Source organism: Kogia breviceps, chromosome 6 (genome assembly GCF_026419965.1).
Source record: "Kogia breviceps isolate mKogBre1 chromosome 6, mKogBre1 haplotype 1, whole genome shotgun sequence".
In the NCBI taxonomy this organism is placed as follows: Eukaryota; Metazoa; Chordata; class Mammalia; order Artiodactyla; family Physeteridae; genus Kogia; species Kogia breviceps.
The window spans coordinates 20,647,987-20,657,838 of NC_081315.1; the positions used below are offsets into that span (position 1 = coordinate 20,647,987).

Below are 9,852 nucleotides of genomic sequence, written 5' to 3' on the forward strand. Positions count from 1 at the left end.
GAGACTTCTGGCTCCGGTGATGATGATATAGCAGCTAGTATCAAACAATCATCAGCCACAAACAATCATAAAACCTGGACATACAGCCTTCAGGTCACTTCCTGGCAGCTGTCCCACAGACTTAGAACCATGCTGCGTACATTCTCTTAGCCAGGTTGCTCAACTAAGACCAAGTCGTCGCTAGACTGCTCAGGGTGCCAGACCTCGCCCATTCCAAAATACGTCCGGTGTTATCTGTCTGGTTGCTCCCATTTAGTATTATGGTCCCACAAGCCATGTCAACAGAGTGTTGCTAACACATCGACACACAGTTGGGTCCACCAACTGCAGTAGCTGCTGCTGTAGCTATTCCTGCTGTCCGTATTCTTCCAAAGTACAAATATGCTGTGAGAGTTTACAGTCCCCAACATCTTTGTGCACAGCCACAAGTTACTGTGCAGCAGCCTGCTGTTCATGTACAAGGTCAGGAGGTTTGAATGCTTCCTTGTTGGCATTTGCCCCTCCCCGAGTGCAAAATCAAATTTGGGCGAACTCATCTTTCCTTATTTAAGACATGCACCCTAGTCTTGCTGGTAAAAATCACTGGGATGGGGGCTTCCCGGGTGGCGCAGTGGTTGAGAATCCGCCTGCCAATGCAGGGGACGCAGGATCGTGCCCCGGTCCGGGAAGATCCCACGTGCCGAGGAGCGGCTGGGCCCGTGAGCTGTGGCCGCCGCGTCCGGAGCCTGCGCTCCGCAGTGGGAGAGGCCACAACAGTGAGAGGCCTGCGTACAGCAAAAAAAAAAAAAACCCCAAAACAAAAAAACCCCACAAATGGATATTTTATAGACCCTGGGGAAAATAATTTTAAGCAAAGTACAAAAATTTTAAGCATTCCTTTAACTTTATAATTCTTTACTGTGAAATAGCTCAGAATGTCACTTCTGTTTTAAATAACAGAATCGTTAATGGAGAAAGGAAATGCAATTTGGATTAAAAAATTCTTGCTTTAATAAAAATTCCTTAAACAGCAAAAAAAATTAATGAATAAACAAAGATACACTTTATAAATTTATAAGGAACAATATTCTTGTATTTATTTGCTTAAATACTATGAACACTTGAAGATTGTACACATGGTTAACTGGATGCAATTTTTAAATGACTTTAAAAAAGTTAATTTTCATAAAAAGTTTTTCTAAATAGAAAATTTTAAATTCAAATTACGTATGGACACCTGCAAGACTATCTTAAAAAGTAAAATGTTTTGGTCTAATGAACATATAAAACACATTTAATAAAAAAATGACAGTTTTCCCCTTAATTAAAAACATGTTCTCATTCTGAAAATGATTTATTGTGTCTTTATCTTTTATTAAGACCAAATTTCTATTTTAAAATCTAATTTTCTTGTAGATATAAATTACTGTCTTATGAATATATTTTTACTTCCTTATTTGTAAAAATGATATGTCCTCATGATTTAAACATTAGTCAAAACACTGGTGCAGTTTAAACTTTTAAAATTTTAGTACTAGAATTAAAATAGTTGAAAATGAGGCATAGGGGTCATAAGTGTGCTAAGTTGTAAAAGTATAGAAGTTGCTACTAGAACAGTAGCTATTTTATCTTCTCCCAAAATTATCTGGGTGTGTTTCAACTTTTGGCAGTTTTAGTAATATATTTTGTGAAAGGTCTCAGTCTTAGTAGGAATAGATACATAGTTTTGGTTGCCTTAAATTACAGTTGCTTCACTTTGTAAATGTATGCGTAAGTTTCATATTCTGTGCTGTTTTAATACCTTGCTTATATAGGTGAGGGAGGAGAGAGATCAAAGTAATGTTTAGTCCTTGTATTTGGCTTTTGCCAAAGAAATCTGAACAATTTCTAAGAGGCCATTCAAGAAGATTTTACATGACCCTTCTAATTTTTTTTTTTTTTTTTTTTTTTTTTGTGGTACACAGGCCTCTCACTGTTGTGGCCTCTCCCATTGTGGAGCACAGGCTCCAGACGTGCAGGCTCAGTGGCCATGGCTCACAAGCCCAGCTGCTCCGCGGCATGTGGGATCTTCCCGGACTGGGGCACGAACCCGTGTCCCCTGCACTGGCAGGCGGACTCTCAACCACTGCGCCACCAGGGAAGCCCACCCTTCTAATTTTAAAATAAAGAAACTTGAAAGTCAACTGAAATTTTTGCTGCATTTTGCTTGTGATGGGTTCTATACATAGCAGATTTCATGAGCCAGAATTGAAAGGTGATTCTGTTTTACTAAGGAAAAGAAAATCTCATGTGGACAATAGTCTACTAATCTTTCATTTCTGCAGGCCGACTTCAGTTCCTACATTGTTTTATTTTTTTTTATTTTTATTTTTCGGTACGCGGGCCTCTCACCGTTGTGGCCTCTCCCGTTGCGGAGCACAGGCTCCGGACGCGCAGGCTCAGCGGCCACGGCTCACGGGCCCAGCCGCTCCGCGGCACGTGGGATCTTCCCGGACCGGGGCACGAACCCGTGTCCCCTGCACTGGCAGGCGGACTCTCAACCACTGCGCCACCAGGGAAGCCCCCTACATTGTTTTATACTAATCGAAAAATCATAGTTTATTTCCATTTGTGATTTAGTTTTATGTCTGTAAATAAATATTACAATGTTTCATTTAAAAATTATTAAAGCAGACTGTCATGTTAAGGGTATTGCAGAAGAAATATAAGTCTAACTTTGGTTCTTTTACTTAACATATTATTAATTCAGATTGTCACTGTAGTGTGCTGTCCAGAGTACTTTCCAACATGTTACTCTGTTTGTTGGGCTGCTGGCTTTCCAAGGTCCTCAGTGAAAGTCCCACCCTCGTCGCTGTGTGTCTTCAGGGGAGTCATATCTCCTCCTTTCCCCTGACATCAGGGTGGTGAGGTAGCAGATGGAAGCACCTCTGTGCTCAGAGGTGGGTGAATCTAAGTTCCCCATCTCCTCCCTCCTCAAACTTTTGCCTTAGGTACCAGCAGCATCCACATCACCTGGGAGCTCATCACATATACAGAATCTCGACTCCCCTCAGACTCACTAAGGCAGACTGTGCATTTTCATAGCATTCCAAGATGATGTGAAGGCATGCGAGAGTCTTAGAGTCACAACCCTAGATAAACTGCATGGAGGAAGTTGTCTGAGTTCTTTGTCCCTTCAATTTAGTCCTAAATATTGCTATTAAAAACATGTCCACTAGAGGTCACCAGACTCAAGTGATTAATTGATTTGCCACCCATCTGCTTGGAAAAAGAAAAAAATGTCAGGACCAGGGCTGGGAGTTCCCTCAAAGAGTCAAATCCTGCTGCACCCCCATCTCCCCCAAAACAGGAACTTTCTGCCCACCTCCTCAAAGGCAAGTTTAATCAGAAATCTGCATTTGCAAAAGGTGCGCCATCAGAGGTCAGAGCACTGATCTTCAGGTGAAATCCGTGCAGTAGGGGCCAGCCTCGTGTCATGGGGGAGTCAAGGGTGGGGTGCTGAGTGCTGGTGCTGCCCCCACTGCTACAGGGTGACCTCAGGCGAGTGGCTTCTCCTCTCAGCCCACGTCTCCATCCATAAAGTGTAGGCAGTCGGACCATGAGATTCCCAGGGTGCCTTGAGCTTGGATGTTGTGGGTCTCTTCCTGTTGCAGCTTTCTGTCTTGTGCCCCAAAATTTGCCAAGGAAATAGAACCAGCCTCCAAGCTCCTGTCTCCACCCATAAGTTGACTTCCTGGCTGTCAAGGCCGTGGGAGACCAGGCACTGGGCCTGGAATTCAGGGTGTCTGACACGCCTGGAGTTTTAAGGCACCCAGAGGCAAAGGCACATTTGTCTCTGTGTGGTAGAGTGGGTTCTGAGCATGGGGAGAGACATGTAAGATGATGGAGGGACAGAGCTGGAGGCCCCAATCCAACCATTTCACAGATGGGGAAACTGAGGTCCAGCAAAGTATGTGACTCTATTCCAGGTCCCTAGGGCCCTGAGTCAGTGACGGAGCTGGGACTGGAATTCAGGAATTGCTGGTGGAGAGGACAGTGGAGGATGCTTCTTTTCGTGGCTCAGCACGACCTAGAGAGAGGCCAGCAAGCTCTTCTGTCTTTCTGGTCTCCTGTCCATAAATGTAAGTACTTCTTTTGGTTTATTTTTAGATGTTTAGTTACTCAAATATGTCCTAGTCCACCCAGGAAAACCCCTACGAGGGTGTGTGTAGTCCTGTCTGGCCCACAGCAGGAAGGTGACAAAGATTTTTTAGGTGACCTAAGAAAGGCATTGGGTTTGGCAGGAAAGGGAATTAACTACAGTTAACGCTACTTACTGGGTGCCAAGTTTTGTGCAAATCATTTTACATGGGGTTGGTGACCTTGTGCACCACTCACAAAAACCTTTGAAGGCAGGTATTATGCCCATGTTACAGATGGGGAAACTGAGGCTAGGAGAAGGAAAGATACTTGCCCAAGGCCAGACGGCTAGCCGAGCTTTGAACTGAGGTTCATCAGTGTGTTGGTTAAGATGCTAGTTGCTGTAACAAATAATCCCCAGATCTCAGTAGCTTAACCAGTAGAAGGTTGTTTTTGTTCTCCAACAGTGCAATCTGGTGATCCTGGTTGGTGGGCTGCCTTCTTCCAAGTGGTGACTCAGGGACCCAGGCTTCTTCCAGCCTGTGGCTTCAGTCTTTCCAGGGCCTCACAGACCTCCTTCCTGGCTGGCAATTGGAGGATGAGTGTGTAGAGAAGGCACATGCTTCTTTACATCCACAGCCCAGAAGGGACATCATTTCTCATGCATTCCATTGGTGAGAAGTAGTCACATGGCCACATACAGGGCAAGGGGTGCTGGGAAATGTAGTCCCCAGCTGAGTAGCTGCACTATGGAAAGATGGGTACACATTTTTGGAAGACAGTTCATTGTCTCTGCCACAGTGTGACACCAAAGGCCGTGCCCCCTCACCCAGGGCACCATGCATCCATGCATTGGACTGAAGGAGCATGGGTGGGCACCACCTTCTGGGTGTGACCAGCACTGCAGTCTTGGTTGTAATAATAAATCCTGCAGCACTGGGATTAGAAAGGCTCCTAGAGTCTTTTTTTTTTCTTTCTCTGCTATGCATCTTGTGGGATTTTAGTTCCCCGACCAGGGATTGAACCCAGGCCCTCGGCAGTGAGAGTGCAGAGTCCTAACCATTGGACCACCGGGGAATTGCCAAGGCTCTTAGATTCTGCTTGTCTGTCTGAAGCCCCTCAACAAAGTCCATGGCAAGACAGTGATGCAGCGTTTGCTGGGCATGGCACAAATACCCAGTGAGCCGGAGCTCACCTGCTGATGAGACAGCTGCCCGTAACCAACGTTTCTGGGATGATGCTGACCTCTCCCCTCAGGCTGACCTGAGGCCTGAGTGTCAAGCCCAGTGGGTCAGTGAAATAAGGAAATATAGAGGCGTGCTGGCCCTTCTCAGTCACCCCTAGTCCTTCCTCCTTCAGAGTTGAAATCTTCCTCCCTGTCTCTTCCCCCATGTCCTGCCCTCTGGAATATCCCAGAACATATATGCTCACTCTCCCTCAGGAGACAGTGGTCATCTGGTTAATTAATTGATTGATTGGTTCATTCATTCAACAAATACCGTGGACTGGGTGCCAGGGATAATGGGTGTACTGGGTTGAATAGCATCATCCCCAAATTTATGCCCACTTGGAACCTCAGAATGAGGCCTGATTTGGAAATAGGGTCTTTGCAGATGTAATCAAGGTGAGTTGAGGTCATCCTGGAAGACGATGGGCCTTAATCCAATAATTTATAATCTCTTAGAAGAAGGGAGAAATTTGGGCACAGACACAGAGAGAAAAACACCATGTGAAGACACAGACAGCCGGGGAGAAGGCCACGTGGTGACAGAGGCAGCAAATGGGTGATGCCATCACAAGTCACGGGCACCAAGGACTGCCAGCCACCACCAGAAGCTGAGGTGGGGCCTGGAACGGATCCGCCCACGGAGCCCCCAGGAAGTAACCACCCCAGCTGACACCTTGATTTTGGACTTCCGGCCTCCAGAACTGTGAGAGAAGAAACTTCCGTGTTTTAAGCTCCCTCCACCCACTTTGAGGCACTTTGTTAGGGCAGATACAGTCCAGTGACTGAAACAAGCATGGTTCCTACTGTCAATCTACTTACAGGCTAGTAAAGAAGAGAGATTTAAAGAATACAGTTCACGGGCTTCCCTGGTGGCGCAGTGGTTGAGAGTCCGCCTGCCGACGCAGGGGACACGGGTTCGTGCCCCGGTCCGGGAGGGTCCCACGTGCCGCGGAGCGGCTGGGCCCATGAGCCATGGACGCTGAGCCTGCACGTCCGGAGCCTGTGCTCCGCAACGGGAGAGGCCACAACAGTGAGAGGCCCACGTATCGCAAAAAAAAAAAAAAAAAAAAAATACAGTTCACAAACAAGTAGGGACACTTAGAAGGGCCTGCAGCAGGGTCAGTAATGCGTGGGGTTGGCGGGACAAGCATGCTGTGGATAGAGTGGTCTGCAAGGAAGGAGGGCACGGGGCCTGAAGAGTGGGTCAGGGAGCGATTGTGGGTGGAAGGAATAGCATGGGCAAAGGCCCTGAGGTGGGAAGAGCTTGATACCCTCTAAGAACAGAAGGGAGGCCAGTGTGGCTGAATTGGTGGGAACAGGGGAGACAGCTGTGAACTCAGTAGGGCAGCATCACTTAGAGAGGTCAGGGAAAGGAGCGAGTTTTTTCTTCTGTGTGCATTGGGACATCTTTGGAGGGTTTTTAAGCAGGAGAATGATATGATCAGAGTGAAGTCATTTTGACTGCTGTGTGGAGGATTTGAAAACATTCATTCACTCACTCATTCATTCATTCAATGACTAATAATACAAGTAAACAACCCAGAGCCATGACCAGGCTTGCAGATGGAATGCAATGGCCAAGAGAGTGCCCTGGGGTGGTCAAGGTGGTCAGAGGATCCCACACTGGTAAGACGAGCTTCAAGCAGAGACCCGCTGAGCCAGGAGAGGGGTAGGGGATGGTGCCTCCAGCAGCGGCACAGCAGCGCAAAGGCTCCACAGCACACCCCTGCTTCCACAAGCTGTATCTTCACCAGGTTGGATGTGATGGTTCCTGAAATTTTTCTCATAATACCCTTTAAATGTTGTAATAAATTCCTGATAATGATGCTCTCAGCTTGCTATCCAAGAGCTCAGTTGTTCTGCGGGCCTTACCAATCATGTTTATCATCACAAGGTTTCATAAACACTTTATAATTCGCAGAGCCCTTCTGCAGTTCTGTTCAACACACCCTCCCATGGCCCAAGGTGTGGGGAGAAGGCAGATGTTCAGAGAGATCTTATTTCACCTCCAGAGAGGTCTAATTCCATCCGGTCATGCAGGATAACCGCCTGCAAGCTCCAGAGACAGGTGTAGATAGAGACCCACACCCAGGGGCAATAATGTGACGGTTCAGTCGTCACTGAGTGATAACAGCCAGATATACCAGGGAGGCAGTGGTCTTTTGAAGACCATAAAATCTGGCAGGCTGGTAAAGAGCTGGCTCTGGCAATGTGGACTCGGGTACAGAGGCCCCAGCCGGGAGGGAAAGACAGGATTTGGTCCCCCGGCTCGGTGGCCTTGAGCAAGTCTCTTAAGCTTTCTGAGCCTCAGCTACCAAAGAGGGATGTCGTTTGAGTCTCACAAGAGGCCCAAGAGGGAAGCTCTGAGTGGTTGAGAGTGAGTCAGGCTGCTGGGTGTAAGTCCTGCTTCTGCCACCAGGACCTGCATGACCCTGGACATGTTACTTAAAGACTCTGTTTCCCTAACCATAAAATGGGGGGAAAGATAGCATCCGCCTTACATGGTTGCTGAGAGGATCAAATGAGATCATACATAGTGAGTGCTAACTAGCACTATCCTGGCTTAGGGATGAGGAGGAGAGGTAAAGTCCCTAAATGTTACTCAGGTGTTTTCCTGCTATATTTCCTTGTTGCTGATGATGGTGATGAAAGTGGTGGTGGTAATCATGATGATGGTGGTGATGATGGTGGTGGTGGTGGTGATGGTGATGGTGGTGGTGGTGGTGGTTGGATGATGATGGTGGTGATGGTGGTGGTGGTGGTGATGATGGTGGTGATGATGGAGATGGTGGTGGTGGTGATGGAGATGGTGGTGGTGGTGATGATGGTGGTGATGGTGGTGGTGGTGGTGATGATGGTGGTGATGATGGAGATGGTGGTGATGGAGATGGTGGTGGTGGTGGGATGATGATGATGGAGATGGTGGTGGTGGTGGTGATGATGGTGGTGATGATGGAGATGGTGGTGATGGAGATGGTGGTGGTGATGGAGATGGTGGTGGTGGTGGTGATGGAGATGGTGGCGGTGGTGATGATGGAGATGGTGGTGGTGGTGATGATGGAGATGGTGGTGGCGGTGATGACGGAGATGGTGGTGGCGGTGGGATGATGATGGTCGTGATGGTGATGGTGGTGGTGGAGGTGATGGTAGTGGTCGTGGTGATGATGGTGATGATGGTGGTGGTGGTGGTGACAGCAAATGGGTTAGTGTGCGCTGGAATAGTTATTTCCTCAGCGCTAAGATCTATTGTTGCCGGGGATGCCTGGAGCCTCTGGGGGCCAGTGAGCACCCACAGGAGCAGCCTTGCTCTAATCTGCACAAGTGCCATTTTCTCTGTGAGCTGTGACTTGACAAAGGCTGAGAAGCCCTATTTAATTTGATGCCGTTCATATCATTCTGCCTTCTATTTGTTGCTTAGTAACAGATTCCCTCTTCCTATTTTTTTTTTCTCTAAAGACAAGGTCTTCCCACTTGCCCTTTTCATTCAGTTCAACAGATTCTTTTAAAATGTCTCCGGACAGTTGGTGAAGGAGAAGATCAGAGCCTCGATCCTAACTACTGTCTCCTTAGATGAAATAGTTTCCCATTTTGACAAGTGCCTTTGAGGACTGTGTGATGAGGAAAGAGCCCTGGCTGGGAGCCAAGGACTTGAAACTGAGTTCTGATTCTGCCACTACCTCAGCCTGTGACATTGGGCTGGTCACTTAACTTCCTGGGGGGTTCCCATGCTGCGGTAGATTAAAAATGGCTTCAAATTCTTCATCACCCATCACGTTGAATGTGGGCTGGCTCCCCTGTGACTTATTTTGAACGACAGCTTGTGAATTTCTGGTGGAAATGGATGCTAATTTCTGGGGCTGGGTCTCCAGGGATGTGTAGATTCTGCTTTTGCCCCCACCTTGGAGCCTCCCTCATGTAAGCCAGCTGCCATGTATGAGTCTGACTGCCCTCAACCACCATGCCAGGAGGAAGCCCAAGCAGCCACCTGGAGAGACAGAGGCCATGTGGAGGAGCCCAGGGTCCACTTTATGTGAGTGAAGCCTTTTGGACCTTCCAGCCCTGCTCAGACACCAGCAGAAAGCCACCAAATGAAGGACCCCAGCTGATGCCACCCGCAGCAAAAGAACCACCCAGCTGACTCCTGCCCAAATTCCTGGTCCAGCATCAAGGGCAAGTAAAGTGGTTGTTTTAAGCCACTGGGTTTGGGCATAGTTTCTTACCTAGCAATAGATAACTGATTGTCATGAACTGTGCCTTGTTCCTCCCCAGGGGACCACTTTGGGACAACAGGTGTGAGGGAGAGGTTGCCTGCCTTCTTCCCGGAAGGCCCTTTCCCTCCTCTTCCTACAGCAAACCTCTGTTCCTTCTTTGGGATCTAGCTCAAATGTTACCCTTTCTCCAGCTGCCCCCAGGCTACCTCTGGACTCTACAGGCCCTCACGAAGATGTCTGAGCCTTATTCTGAAAATAACTCTGCTGCCCTTGGCAGGGCACACCCTGAGCCCCTGCGTCTCTCCTGGCAGAAGG

General features: G+C 47.9%; 1 non-coding gene across 1 annotated transcript; it reads right to left on the reverse strand.

Annotated features, from left to right (window-relative positions):
* Window positions 1–5,102: 5,102 nt before the first annotated feature.
* TRNAE-CUC (transfer RNA glutamic acid (anticodon CUC)) lies at window positions 5,103–5,175 on the reverse strand. The gene has a single exon. It is a non-coding gene; the product is annotated as a tRNA-Glu (tRNA).
* Window positions 5,176–9,852: the final 4,677 nt, after the last annotated feature.